This window comes from Paroedura picta, chromosome 14, assembly GCF_049243985.1.
Source record: "Paroedura picta isolate Pp20150507F chromosome 14, Ppicta_v3.0, whole genome shotgun sequence".
Lineage (NCBI taxonomy): Eukaryota > Metazoa > Chordata > Lepidosauria > Squamata > Gekkonidae > Paroedura > Paroedura picta.
The window spans coordinates 2,880,302-2,890,666 of NC_135382.1; the positions used below are offsets into that span (position 1 = coordinate 2,880,302).

The 10,365-nt window shown below is 47.3% G+C and overlaps 1 long non-coding RNA gene across 1 annotated transcript; it reads right to left on the reverse strand.

Moving 5' to 3' along the window:
• Nucleotides 1-2,631: 2,631 nt before the first annotated feature.
• LOC143823919 (uncharacterized) lies at nt 2,632-9,938 on the reverse strand. The gene is made up of 3 exons (XR_013226645.1): nt 9,907-9,938; nt 3,869-3,976; nt 2,632-2,725 (listed from the first exon to the last, which is right to left on the reverse strand). It is a non-coding gene; the product is annotated as an uncharacterized LOC143823919 (long non-coding RNA).
• Between the last annotated feature and the right edge of the window lie 427 nt (nt 9,939-10,365).

A 10,365-nucleotide genomic window follows, 5' to 3' on the forward strand; every position in this document is an offset into this window, starting at 1 on the left:
AAGACAGAAGAAGAAACTCCCCACACCCCATTCTACAGGGACTTAGTCTTCAAGGGACTTCGACTTCTACAAGGACTTAGACTTCAAGGGACTTTTACTGGCATAAATTAGTATGGAATTTGCCTTGTAATTCTGTGGGCTAACTACTAGCTGGGCCAGACCTGTGACTTTCAGGCTATCTGCCTCTATATGTATGATGTTTATGCTTATTACAAGCAAGTGTAGTAGAGAGACACCTGGGCCCATTCCGCACAGATTCATTGTAGCAGGAGTGTGGCAAATTGTAATCGCTACTAAAATGCATTTATGCACAACGTTGTACACAATCTGCCACACTCCTGAAACCGATCAGCAAAAAGCGCTTCGTTGTAGCACTTCCAGGGAAATCCCAAAAAGTAGATTCACCCTCTGGAAAGCGCTACACTCTTGCAACCAGTCTGCAACACTAGCGAAAAAGTTCTGTGCATTACCATTGTTACGGTTTCAGCAAAGTCCCTCCCCCTGGCCCTCTCCTCTGATCATCCGGCGAAGCGATTGCCATTTTTTTTTCTGGGAGTGAGCGGAGAGCAACGAACCAGTGAGCCTTAATTCACCCAGCGAGGCTTCCCCGGCTGCAGTCCCTTCACAGAGCTGTTTTAAGTCACCAAGCACCACACAGTCCCGTTTGCTGGTTCCCTTTATTTTCAGCCGAAAATCACGCCTGTGCACGGGGGGGTGGGGGATTTTTTTTCTCACTCGGGGAAGCATGACAACGATGAAACGGCAGCTCACACGCCACCTGCCAGCTAGATGGGTCTCTCCGTTGCAACGAATCAAGGCATATTCTTTGCAACATGTGTGTGTTGTTTTTTTTAAAACCTGCCTTAAAGGGAAAGGGGCTTTTCGGGAGCGGATAACGGCCACCCATTGGCTGTTCATTTGAGTGACGGCCAGGGGCGGGACAAAGAACAGAAAAAATCGCTTCCTTTCTAGTGATTTTTGCCAAGACCGGAAACCTGTGGGAAACGATTGAAGCGCAGCTGGATTCCAATACAAAGGCAGGTATGCATAACAACGAATTCCACTATTTAAAATTGCGTTTTTTCTTTCCAAAACCAATTTGCCACATTTATCCTGGTGCGGAATGGGCCCTGGAGTTAAGGAAGGCAGGTGAGAAAGCTCACACATCATTTCTGCTAGGTGCAGAGGCAGTTGCTAATCCTATAAGGACTTCTGTCCCAAGCCTTTTGATCCTCTCCTCTCAACTCCCTTTCCTATGCTTTTGTCCCCTATGCTTCTCTTCTAGTTTTTCCGAGATAGGATCAGATAGTGTCTTATTTGGCTAGAGAAGACAAGCATTATTTGCAGATTACAGGTGGGTGCTATTAAAGTGGTTGCTATTTGATTCGAGTCCAAATGAACAGAACCTTTGAAAAGATCACCAAACCATCCCATTAATGTCATATGACATCAATACCAGGTTTGTTGTTTCCTGTGGATCAGGCCTTATGACATAATTATGACTTTTAAAAACAATATTTAAATTATAACACTATAAGCAATAATGCGCAGGGCAATAAATAAGTCTTCAAAAGGAGAATTTGAACTCATTGATCTCCTGGGCATGAGCTGGAGGCTAGTTGTTGCTATTGTTGTGTCATCCAGTTGTGTCTAACTCCTGGTGATCCCATGGCACATTTGTCACCATGATTCCCAATTCCACACTGCCTCCTTCAGCCATGCAATGTTCTGGCTGGTGTTCATTCCAGTCGCATCCAACCACCATACCTTTTGTTGGCCTGATTTCCTTTTTTTACTGACCAATCTTAAAACCGCCAAGCACTAAGGCCATGGGGGGAGGAGTTAGGGCGGGCTCTGTCCGGGATAAAAACTCGGAGGAGCGAATCAGGAGCCGCGAAGCGAAGCGGCTCCTGATTCGCTCCTCCGAGTGTCAATCCTGGACCAAGGAGGCAATGGGGAGGCGCACTTTGTGCGCCTCCCCTTTGCCTCCTTGGCCGCCATTGCCTCCGCATCAACATGGCCGCCCTCGACCCTCACCCGCCGGTAAGCTCGAGGCCGCTCTTCTGTCTGAAGGGTGGGGGGGCGGGAGCCGGCGCCTGTTTGAGTCTTTGCGGAGGGTGGGGGCGCAGGAGCCGGACTTCTGTCGGCCCCGGGAGCGGCCTCGCCCACCGAGGCCGCTCTCAGGGCTGACAGAACGCCGTTTCTGTCTTTGGGGAGGGGGGGGCCAGCCGGCCTTCTCTTGGCCCCAGGAGCTGCCTCACTGCGGTGAGCCTGCTCCCGGAGCCGAGAGAAGACCGGCTTCTAGCGCCCATTTTATTCAGTAATAAAATGGGCTTTATTTCTAGTCCTAGCATAATTGCTTTCTCCTTTGAGTTGTATCTCATGATATGTCCAAACTAAGTGAACCGGAGTTTCATGATTTTACCTACCAATGATATATCAGACCTTATGCACTGTAGTATTTCCTTGTTTGTGACTTTTGCTGTCCATGGAAACCACAGAAGCCTTCTCCAAAACCAGAGTTCAAATGAATTGATTCTTCTCTTGTCCAGTATTTCATCGTTGAGCTTTCACAGGCATAAGTGGCTATTGGAAATATGATGGTTCAAACTAATCTGCATTTGGTAGTTAGGCTTATGTCCTTGCTTTTTCATGTTTGGTTCAAGCTCATCATTACTAAATGGATCCATTTTATTTCCATACTGCAATCGCCATGTACATAAATCTGTGATCCAAGAAAAATTAATTCTTTAATGCATTTGATCTCTTCTCCATCAATTGTTATTGTGACATGTCTGTTTTATGCAGTGGTCATTATTTTGGTCATTTTAGTGTTTAAGAAAAGGCCAAATTTCTTACTTACTTCTTTGACCTTCATAATGAGCTGTTCTATGCCTTCCTTAGTTTCTGACAGGGGGGTCGTATCATCAGCATACTGAAGATTATTTATATTCCTTCCTCCAATCTTAATTCCAGTGTTAGATTTTTTGAGTTCAGTCTCTCTCATGATGATCTCAGCATACAAGTTAAACAGGAAGGGGGAAAGAATACAACCTTGGTACATTTATGGTGATCTACAAGTTGTTACCTGGCTGACACCTGTCCACCTCTGGGACTTCTGCTTATTGGAATTTAAGTGTTCGGTTTTTGTGGATAAGGTCATACCCATGGGCAGCTCTGCAGTTTGTCTGGCTGTCAGGAATCTATATACATTTCTGGAATGGGTCATCAAGTTCTCTTATGCAATGGGCCTCTCAGTTCTCTTCTGTCACACTCCATCTAGATGATCTTTGCTGGCCCCATGGGAAATTTCACCTGCACATCCAACTTAGATCACTTGGTGGCATAGTTTGGGGTACCACATGCTCAGGAAAAGACCGCGGGATAACATACCTACTGCACTCCAGCTTGTGACCTTCTGGATGCCTTGTGAACCCTCTTCACTCAGGGTCTCACCAGCAAAATACACACACAAAATAGACAGCAAAAATTTCCCTACAGAGCAGTGTTGTCCAGGCTGACAAGAAATACCTGGACCATGACATATATTCCTGCACCATGACATGTGGGCAACATTTCTTTAACCCTGAATGACAACTTCCAATCTTCTTGGACTAAGGTTGTTCAAAGAGGAATCCAAAGTCTGGGTTTCTCCATACACTTATTATCCAAATTAGCTCATGATCAAGCTGCATCATTAGTTAAGTAGCGTATACAAGACAATCGACATCAACAGGACCTGAGTAAAGCTCCAACTTTTTTGGCCCCAGTTAAAACAAGGTATGTTCTGGCCCCTACCACTTATCTGTCTCCGTTGGTAATAAGTAAGCAAAGAAGGGCATTTACCCTTGCAAGATGACCATCTTACCTTCAGTTCTTGTAGAGGGTCGCTATTTTCCAAATCTTATCCTGTCTCTGTTTTTAATTGTTTATTTGGTTTTGCTCTTTCTGGTGTTTGCTGCTGTTCTTCTTCCTCCTTTATCAGGATGCATAAAAAGTAAACTTTGTTTAGTTCATATTAGGGTCCTTTGTTTAGTTCAAATGAGAACTTTGGTTCTTTGCTGAGCTCATATTAGGACTCTTATCTAGTGGCATGTTTGTTCCAGCTGATATTGGCATCTTGACTCCATGGAAAGTTGCCACCAGGTGGGGAAAGATAACCTGCATTGAGTGAATCCTATGACTGTAACAGTAAACTATGGCACTAGGCCATAGGCCATCACAAGTTCAAATACACAGTATGATAAATGGGTTCAAGATAATCTCAAGGTTAGGACTTAAACTATCATGATTATCAGCTAAAACAGACTAAAACTTACTTTAGCCATACACTCTACATATCAGCAGTACAAAAAGGACATGGTATTTGCCAAATTGCCAGCTTGAATCTTCATTACCGCCAATAAAAAAGTAGCAACTCTTCATGTCACATACGGATCTGTGTCTGAGAGCAAATAGCTTAATGCCCTGGAATTATTTCATACAGACATTTTCTCCTAGCATTTCGGTAAAGTGAGCAGTCCAATAGATGTTGCAGAAGACCTTCAGCTATTGGATTCCCACAAATACAGAAATGTTGTGAGAGAGTAGTTTGGGAATATCCCCTGGTCAAAATCGATGAAGGCAGTAACTTATATCTCAGGGTTGAAAAAGCCAAGAAGAAGAAGAAGAAGAAGAAGAAGAAGAAGAAGAAGAAGAAGACTTGGTTCTTATATGCCGCTTTTCTCTACCCGAAGGAGGCTCAAAAAGGCTTACAGTCGCCTTCCCTTTCCTCTCCCCACAACAGACACCCTGTGGGGTTGGTGAGGCTGAGAGAGCCCTGATATTCCTGCTCTGTCAGAAAGGTTTTCTCAGTGCTGTGGCGAGCCCAAGGTTACCCAGCTGGCTGCATGTGGGGGAGCGCAGATTCAAACCCGGCTCGCCAGATTAGAAGTCTGCACTCCTAAAAAGTGTGCCTAAAAAGCAAGCTTACTCACATTGATGTTGACCACCTACAGGGCTCTGCTGTGATCTTTGTTAAAGGTCTTAAGTCACGGAGCACATCTAGATGCACAATTAAGGATCGATCTATTTTTGCATCCTGAAAGAAAACCTGTTCTCTTACGCCTTTATTGTTTCCTAGTTCTGCTATTAAATCATCTGGCACTGACAAAGCCCTGTGGGATTTGCCCTCTTTAATATGGTTCTGTTTGACTTGATTCCTTATCATTCAGGCATGGGCAAGCAGGGTTAAGGACTCTTTGGCATGGTTGGTGGAGGTGCTGCAAGCGGCCAAGGAGAGCCGTAAAACGTATGCTGAGAAGAAATTGAGTCCCGAGGCTGCTTGGAAGGTGGGGGACCAGGCTTATGCGTCCACCAAGCACTTAAAGTACCTGCAGCCATTCAAGAAACTGTGGGCCCTTTCAAGATGATTGATCCTGTCTACGTGGAACTTGCTTTTCCAAAGTCTTACCACCGTGTCCATGCTATTTTCTATTCCAGTCTGTTGAAGAAAGCCCCAACCCCTGATCTCTGGCACCCAACTCCCGACAACCCCATTCCTACTTTTGTTTATGAACAGTGTGCTGTGCTAAAGATCCGCTTTTGAACCTTATCTTTTAGTAAATCTTGGCTCTATGACCACATCAAGTTCCCCCATTTTGGAAACACTAGCCCAGTGCAAAGGAAAGACCCAGTGTCAGGGGAGGGAGCTGGGCAAGCAGCTACTCCTCCGGAGGGGTGTACCCTGCAGTGAATTGTCTTCATTGCTCACTTGCTGGGGCTGTAGGATACACAGAAACAGGGCCTCAGGGGATGGGGGTGGGGGCTGGGGGGGTGGCTAGGAGTCCTGATTCTCCCAGCTCGCAGCCCTATACTACAGCCAGGTGGTGGCAGTATGTGTTTACCAGAGAGAGACCCTTTTGCTGCCCTCCTAGAGTTGGCAACCAGCGAGAATAGGGGGTGGACACGGTGGGACAGGGCCTGCAAGGCAAAAACAGGCTGGTTCGATCACAGCAAAATTAAAGCATTGATGACTAAAAGAATTTACAATAGACAATATGTTTTTCTTCCACCGTTTTAGTAGCATTGGATGTGTGTAAGCCCTCAAAGAGGACAGACCAAGATCTGCCCTTAACAAAGCAGTTAGGGCCCCTTTGGGTAATATCATTTTATTTATTATTAGTTTTACTAGCAGTAAAGCCCATTTTTAAAATGGGCTTAGGATGGGGCTCGGGCCACCTGCGGAGGTGGCAGCGTCCTCTCGGCACGTGGGGGACAGAAGTCTTGGTTTTTTAACTTCATTGTAAATTAGTAGTTCCCTGCTTAGGTTCCCTGTAGATTTGCAATCTTCTCATCTTCAGATCTTGCCATCACACCAGGCTCTGAATGTACGTCTCGCTCCCCGTCGGATTTAGTTTAAAGCCCTCTTCACCAGAAGTGCCATTTTAATCAACGGCTCATCTTTCCAGGGAAGTATTCTGAGAGCTGCATTGTAAGTTACTCTGTAAACTGAAACGGGAAATAACAATCAAAAACTAACCCAACAGCAAAGCTCATTTGGGTGGGCCCATTTTCTTTCAATAAAAGACACCATCCAGTGCTACCAAATGTACACATTAAGGGCATTTGTCAGAAGACAGAAATGTATCAACACAGACATTTTAGCATACAGAAATTCTCTGAGAAAAATCAGTGCTAATTTTGGAGTCATTGACATTTGTATTGAATATCTAAGATGACCTTTTCACTTAGAGAGATGAATTCACTTCCATTGGCTGCTAAAGCTCCTCTTCATCAGATAACAGAAAGAATTTGAAGTATCTGAACTACAGATGTCAATGATATTTGGTGACCAATTTGCCTATTCATGAGCAGCTTGAGATTGTTCATAGGATCACTTTCATGAATTGAAACAGTATTTGTTGTTGTTAGGTGCAAAGTCATGTCCAACCCATCGGGACCCCATGGACAATGATCCTCCAGGCCTTCCTGTCCTCCACCATTCCCCGGAGTCCATTTAAGTTTGCACTGACTGCTTCAGTGACTCCATCCAGCCACCTCATTCTCTGTCGTCCCCTTCTTCTTTTGGCCTCAATCGCTCCCAGCATTAGGCTCTTCTCCAGGGAGTCCTTCCTTCTCATGAGGTGGCCAAAGTATTTGAGTTTCATCTTCAGGATCTGGCCTTCTAAGGAGCAGTCAGGGCTGATCTCCTATAGGGCTGACCGGTTTGTTCGCCTTGCAGTCCAAGGGACTCGCAAGAGTCTTCTCCAGCACCAGAGTTCAAAAGCCTCAATTCTTTGATGCTCGGCCTTCCTTATGGTCCAACTTTCGCAGCCATACATTGCAACTGGGAAGACCATAGCCTTGACTAAACGTACTTTTGTTGGCAGGGTGATGTCTCTGCTTTTTAGGATGCTGTCTAGATTTGCCATAGCTTTCCTCCCCAGGAGCAAGCGTCTTTTAATTTCTTTGCTTCTTTGAAACAGTATAGTAGAATGTAATTGGGTTAAATGTAGATAGGTACTCCACATGATCTTAGCCAAAAGGCCGAGAAGCGATAGGGTTAAATGTAAACAAACATCATTTGCCTTGGCAGCACAGAAGCTTTCAGTAGTATCCTCATCCATCCATGTTTCTTGGGGAAGGGAAAATGTTGTTCAAATCAATTACAAAGATCTTCTGATTCCAATGGTAATGTGAAAGAAAGTTTACTTCCAAAAATAGAAGCAGATTTTACATGATATATTCATGTAGCTACTTTTAACATATTGTGAACAGATTAATTTTAAATAAGTTATCTTGCTACAGGTCCAAGCCCAAGTAAGAGAGAGGGAAAAAAAGAGAGGGCCTATATAAGATGAAAAAGAAGGAAAGTAATGGCTAAAGAAACTCAATTTATAACTAGTGAGAGGAGAGCAGAACAGCTACCAAGTACATCCAAGAGACAGAGGGTCATTCCACACCAGCAGTGACACTCTGGGCTGCCATCACTGTATTATGGTGGAGCCATGAGAGATATATTTTGGCAGCAGACTTGGTCCACCCTGAATTTGTGCATCCCAACAGAGGCGGCTGGGGTGGGACAGTTCCACTGCATGGAGAGTGGGTAGTGGAGAGTGGTTGCAATCCCAATTCCTGGAAAAAAATGCCCCATTTGGCCCCACGTTGGCATGAAGTTCCACAGGGCTGAGTGGGACATTTTCTGTCTCCTTCAGGCTACAATAGGATGGGGAGGAGCCGAGCCTAGACAGCCTGGCTCTTCTGTGTCCATACTGGCCTCTACCGTTCTAGGCCCCATTGGCCCCCGAATGCCTTAGGAAGTGCAGAAAACATCTTGTAAGATCTTGGAAACTAAGCAGGTTTGGCCCTGGTCAGTACCTGAATGGGAAATCCAATGTCACTGTGCAAAGGCAGACATTGGTAAGCCATAGAATCATAGAGTTGGAAGAGTCATCTAGTCCAGCCCCCTGCACAATGCAGGAATTCACAACTACCTGCCTACCCACAGTGACCCCAATTTCATGCTCAAGTGATCCCCCATCAACAATCTATGGAATACAGCCTGGCCTTAAGGGTATTCACGTACCATCCCACAGTTGTTGTTCGGTGCGAAGTCGTGTCCGACCCATCACGACCCCATGGACAATGATCCTCCAGGCCTTCCCATCCTCTACCATTCCCTGGAGTCCATTTAAGTTTGCACCTACTGCTTCAGTGACTCCATCCAGCCACCTCATTCTCTGTCGTCCCCTTCTTCTTTTGCCCTCGATCGCTCCCAGCATTAGGCTCTTCTCCAGGGAGTCCTTCCATCCCACAGTGGTGACCAGCAATTCCCTGGGCATGCAAGGAAGGGCCACAAGAGACAAACACTGACACATCCCTTCCAACACTTCCACACCCCAACCACTTCTGTTACTCTATTACCTTGAGGTCTGGTGATTCATCCATGTTCCCTTAAAGCAGGGCAATGGCAGCCTACTACCATGTACTGGGTCTGGAAGAGGCCCACCCCGGTAGTGATATCAGCAGATTAGCCCTGCTGCCATATGACCACCCTTCCAGAGTTTTCCATCAGTGCAGAATAGGTCAGAGAAAGAGAGATTGTTAAGCTTATTTACTTGCTGTACAACCCTAGAATATAGTGAAACTAGATATTAAGCCCGCTGTGGGCAAAATACAGCGGGCCCTAGCATGATGGATGGGTGGAGGGATGGGGTGAAGGAAGGAGGAAAAGGAGAAAGAGAGACAGAAAGACAGAAAGAAAGGGAGGAAGATAGAGACAGAAGAAGAGGGAGCGAAACAGGTAGCCAGAAAGAGGCAGATGGAAGAGAGGGAGGAAGGGAGAAAGGGAAAAACAAAAGGAATGCTGGGAGGAAGGGAAGGAGAAAGGGAATGCTGGGAGGAAGGGAGGAACAGAGTAAGGTAGGTGGTCTTGGGACCTTCTGCTGGGCCCAGAGGCAGGCTCGGCTGCCCCAGGGCCTGGCAGAAGGCTCGGGACGGGGGCGGCGGGCTTTGCGGCCTACTGCCGGGCCCAGGGGCAGGCTTGGCTGCCACAGGGCCCGGCAGAAGGCTCGGGACGGGGGCGGCGGGCTTTGCGGCCTACTGCCGGGCCCAGGGGCAGGCTTGGCTGCCCCAGGGCCCGGCAGAAGGCTCGGGACGGGGGCGGCGGGCTTTGCGGCCTACTGCCGGGCCCAGGGGCAGGCTGGGCTGCCCCAGGGCCCGGCAGAAGGCTCGGGACGGGGGCGGCGGGCTTTGCGGCCTACTGCCGGGCCCAGGGGCAGGCTGGGCTGCCCCAGGGCCCAGCAGAAGGCTCGGGACTTTGGGAGTGGGCTTTGTGGCCTTCTGGCGGGCCCAAGGGCAGGTGAGCCTGCCCCAGGTCCCGGCAGAAGGCTCCCTGGGCGAGGAGAAGCCGGACGGAGGACTTACCGCTGGGGAAGGCTTCTTCCTCTGAGCGACAACTCCCCGGCCGGCCCAGGCGAGGCTGGGCCAACCAGCCAATGGGGAGCCGCGCTTTGCGCGGCTCCCCATTGGCTGCTTGGCCCTCGAGTGACACTCGGAGGGCCCAATCAGGAGCCGCTTCGCGGCTCCTGATTGGTCCCTCCGAGTTTTTATCCCAGACAGGGCCCGCCCTAACTCCTCCCCACTTGCCCTTACTCCTTTATTCCTCCCGCTCCTCCGGAGCGGGGGGAGGGTTAAAGATGTTTGAATTTTCTTATATTCATGAAATATTTTGCACTTGTACTTTTTAACTAATTTTATCTGGCCAAAACATTGTACTGAATGAACTGAATTGATAAACTGAACTATATGCCGATGACATGATTTTCCTATCATTGTTGTATGTGGAGCTGAGGAGATTGTTGCAATGATTAGGAGAATTTTATG